The sequence below is a fragment of the Gavialis gangeticus genome, unplaced genomic scaffold, assembly GCF_001723915.1.
Source record: "Gavialis gangeticus isolate Ggan-Ray unplaced genomic scaffold, GavGan_comp1, whole genome shotgun sequence".
Taxonomy (NCBI): Eukaryota; Metazoa; Chordata; order Crocodylia; family Gavialidae; genus Gavialis; species Gavialis gangeticus.
Genome location: NW_017729012.1, coordinates 4,842,791 through 4,847,612, shown reverse-complemented (window position 1 = coordinate 4,847,612; position 4,822 = coordinate 4,842,791).

Sequence of the window (4,822 nt, the reverse complement as noted above, 5' to 3'; positions counted from 1 at the left end):
AAAAAAAAAAAAAAAAAAACAACAAAAACCCCCAACAAACAGTGAAAAGGCAAAGAAGTTGCAGTTTCCAAAGCAGAGCAGCCTTCTTAGGTGGTGGGTATCAATGTAACTCTACCAAAGCACGACTGAGATGCAGCTGATAAGTCTCTTATTTCCATTTCCTTTAACATTTAAATTTAAACACCATCTTCAGTATCATCATGCTGCCACCCCTCAACTTTGGAAAGAAAAATCTTTTCCTCGATGCACTCTCAAAGGCCAAGTTCGACACCACGCTTGACTTTTCCACAGCAAAGTAAAGCCAACATTTCCCTTTACCTCCAGCCCTACAGCTGGATCCCGCAAAGAACCGCACTCAACCCAACAGAGCTACTTGCATCTGAGGTCAGATTTTCAGCTGATGCATCGCAGTCATGCTCCAATAGAGTTTCATTGATACCCGCCACCTAAGAAAGCTGCTCTGCTTTGGAAACTGCAACATCTCCTTCACCTTTTCAACTCTTCTGCTTAAAATGAGCATCCAGATCATGGATCCCCTATCTTTCAGTTCACAAGTGTATTTTTTCAAACTGTTCTTTTATCTTTAAGGCCTTTGTGTTGTTGTTGCTGTTGTCCTCTTTTGTTTTAGACCCTCTGAAGACAAATCTCTGAGCACAGGACAGAAACACTGCATGGGCTTGTGAAACGAACCCAACCAGACAGCATGCCGAATAGCCACGAAGCCAAATTCATTCCCGATGCAACGCTGTCAAAGCCAATGGGGCTATGCCAAGAAGAGATTTGCACCAACTGGAAGTCTGTCAGTGTTTGCTCTCCCCTTGAAAACCCCCAAACCAGAACAAACATTACACAGCACCCAGGCGAGAGGGCAGGAAAAAAAGCCTAAGTTTGCAATTGTTGAGTAAGCTCCGCTACTATCATGCACATACATCTGGTTAAGCAGTAGAGAAGCAGACTTCAAAGGACGTAGAAGTCATTAGACTCTCAGTTCAAAGCAAAAAGTGAGCATCTGGTCCAGGCCATCTGGCAGGGGACATAAAATGCTCTCCTTCTTCCCCAGTCAGTCTATGAAATTTTCATTAATTGTAGGAACATCTTCCAGGATTAATCAACATCAGATTGCTAAAACTGCAAGTCTTCATAAATCACCAACATTTGTTTCTTAGGAGAGCAAAGTATTTCCAGTCCAAACCCTGTGGGTTCTTTTGCACAGGTGTGGCAGGAGGCTATCGTTAAAACTTCGGCTGGGGATGTCCAGAAGTGCCTAAATTAATGGGTGCCTAGCTCCCTTCAGCTCCCTGGAAAGCCCCAGCTACAGACACCAGAACGGTTTAAATGGACAGTTTTCCAGACCATTGGTGAGTCTCCTACTCTGGTTCCATGCAGTTTGACGGACTGAAACCTTGTATACCTCATATGAGAGAAAGGACGATGGTATCCAAGTTAAAACATTACAGCTGAACAAAAGTATTTATCCATTCTGATTTGTATTAACAAGCCCCAACCAAGATCACCAACCATGGGACAAGCTCTCAAGAGTCGGCTTGTGTTCCAGCTAGACAAAACAGGCCAAGGAAACATTATCAACCCCTCTTCAGACGGATCTGAGACGAAGTGCCGCATCCAAGCTGGTACAGCAAATTCTTGGCTGAGCTGGAAGCTAGGGGTGAGATCTTGACCCTGCTGAAGACAATGGCAAAGCTCCCCTTGACCTCGAGATGTGCGCGCCTAGATCTGTGCGCGTATGCTGCGGGTTTGCTTGTTCAAGTCCTTTGCACCTATATTTGCACAAGTGAGCATTTTGAGGTTCCCAGATTCCAGCAACTAGGTACCAATATTTAGAGAAGCCAGACTTTGATGTTACGTTGAGCAAAAACTTCTTCAACAAAGGGATCTCTGGGGCTGATCCAGTGTTTCCTGCATACACCTGCTCCCCAGAGTAGCCCCAAATACAGCACACTGCAATTGTCTTCCCTTACGGTCAGGGCGGCTAGGGTCTGGAACCAGCTTCCAAGTGAGGTGGTGCAGGCTCCCACCCTGGGGGTTTTTAAGAGGAGGTTGGATGAGCACCTTACTGGGGTCGTTTGACCCCAGTACTCTTCCTGCCATGGCAGGGGGTCGGACTAGATGATCTGCTCAGGTCCCTTCCGACCCTAGAAACTATGAAATGGTACCCCATGCAGGCCAATGCATTGAGGTCTTCACTATAGAAGTCAACCCTATGTAACCAGACACGTTCCCTTTTCCTACCAGCTTCCTGCAGGTCAGTCGCATGACATGAGCTATTTAATGCCATTATTGCATCAAGCCATGAAGTCCTAACGGAACAAAAAGGCTGCTTTCATATGGGAGTTTTGCCCTGAGGAAGGGCTAGAGGTTTTGATGCATGAGTATTAGGATTATTTCCAATACCACCTGCATAATAAGAGCAAAAGACTTTTCACCTGCATCAATAGCTTACAAGAGGACCAAATAAAGGGAAGCTTCGTTAGGATGTGCTGGACTGGCGGGCAAAGCAAGGAGGGATGTTCTGTCAACGAGGGCCTGTCAGGAAGCCTTATTGATGCCGTCTTGGGATGAAGAATACCTCTACGCTGCGCGACACCCCCACAAGCCGACTGGGACTCAATGCGGCCCCCTGAAACTTAGCAGATGTGAAGAGAGAGAAAAAGTCCTCTCTGATTCTGGGAGCAGGGACTCGCAGCAATCCCAGTTTTAGACGCTCCTCTCTCGGGGACCCTGAGCATTGCTGGAAAGTGACTATTCCAGGGGATTATATTGAAGAGCGCCTTGAAATTCGGGCAGGTGATTTGATAAAACAGGGAAGGCGACAGCTGCTGTAGTAAACTAAACAGCGACTCTGACACGCTGCTCCAGGGCACCAGCACCATATGCTGATTGTGACAAAACGATGACCGGAGAGCTGAGACCGTTTCTAGCTGCCTTCTTGCATTTCATTTTTTGTCAGCCATGTCTGTCCCTGTAGCAGAAAGCTGTTATACGACAAGGCTATGGAAATCTTTCTTCGCAAGGCCTCAATAAGAAGAACTGCTCTTACACAAAATTCAAATCAGACCCAGTTGTGTTTTTTTTGTTTGTTTTTTTTTTAAATGCAGGGGTTTCCTGGACATACATATATCACCATTTTCATCAAATCAGCCTTCAGTTCTCACCTGCTGAAAACTTTCCAAATTTGCTATCATTTCACCTTGCATCGGGCTCAGTTGGAATGAAGTAGATGGAATTTGCTGACCCAGAGCAATGCAAAACCCTGACTTCCTCCTGCGATTGTGTGCCTGGCGTTGTTAATGCAGACAAAATGTTAATAAACATTTTGTTTGCTGGTGCTGTCTTCCTTAAGTGTTTCCCAGCGTGCTGCAAACACTAACCAAATTCAGCTTCTCAAGTTCATGCTACAGTAGCTCATTGGTTGTTTACAGATGGGGGAAACTGAGGCACAAGGATTTCAGAGTGCTTTATGCCAGGAACCTGCATGTGTTTTTGTATCTAACTACAATCTCCGTGTTGTTTGCCGAGTGCCGTTTTGTTGCCAAGACCGTCCTTTGCCTTCACTGAAGCGTGGCAGCTTCCAGGTGGAGCAAAAACCCACCAGAAATGACAGGACAAAGTCTCATAATAGAAGATAATTAAACCTTGATGACCTTCTAGTCAAAGGAAAGCTCTTCGGGATAAAGAATTACTTACCAGCCTGGGTAAACTAGTTTTTCAAGTCCAGCCAGAAAGAGGGTAGTAATCAAGCAACAGATCAGGTGATGGAGGAGGTTGATCACCTGGTGGGTGGGTGTTGCAGCTAACTAGTGGGTTACATGCCAAAGGGAACTAGCAGCTATGAAAGCCCTGGACCAGGAAAGGAGAAAAGCACATGTGAAGGGGCATTTCTCAAGTGCAGAGAGGCTGCTCTTCTAATCCTTCTGCAACACTCCTGGCTGTAAACTGGGGTGCACACATGACCCGCGTTCTGGGAAAAGGGGTAGAGTATCAGCAATATAGTCCTGAGCTGAAGTTAAGGCCGTGCTGAGCACCTGCATCTCCTTCACCCGGCATTGCGGGTGCTCAGCACTTGGGTACGGCAGGCTGCGAGGGGCAGACGTAATTTGGTACCGAGTGGGGCTGTCCAACCCATTTAAACTTCTTGCACAAGGGAAGCCAGGAGGCTATCTGCTGCACTGATCGCCCCCCTCCGCAACTAGGCCCCCATCTGAGGCTTGAGGCACCCACATATCCGACTTACCCCAGATCAAGCAGCAAATAGCTCATGCAGGACGAGCAGCCAGGAGCCGAGATGCCCAGCCAGCTTCTCTAACAGCTCTTCAGTTGACCCAAGGCAGTGCTACTCAGTTGAATGAAACTCTAACATGTCGCCTTGCGGGTCACTGACTATCATATACAAATAGTCACAGTATAGCCCTTGCACACGTGCGTGCAGGTGAGTTAAGAGCTGGAAAACAACCACGAGACAAGTGTCATCTCCCAAAGCCAACAGCTGCTATTACTGATAAAATGCAGCTTCTCTCTTTTTTTTTTTTCCTCACTCTGCATTTGTCTTTCCCCTCAAACATCCTTTGGGTGCAGAGCTCCCCATGCAATATATTCATGAGCTGCCAGTAGGCACTTCCGAGTGGCAGTTAAAGCAACAAGACAGCACAAGAAATTCAGGTTGTTATCCTGGCATCTCTATTCCTCCTCTTGCCAGCTCCAATTAATAGGTCCTCAAAGAGCCAGGCCTCCACAGCAAAGGCTGCGGTTTGATAGACAACATGATTAACACGGTTTCCTAATTGAATTGCCAGGGCCACTGGCA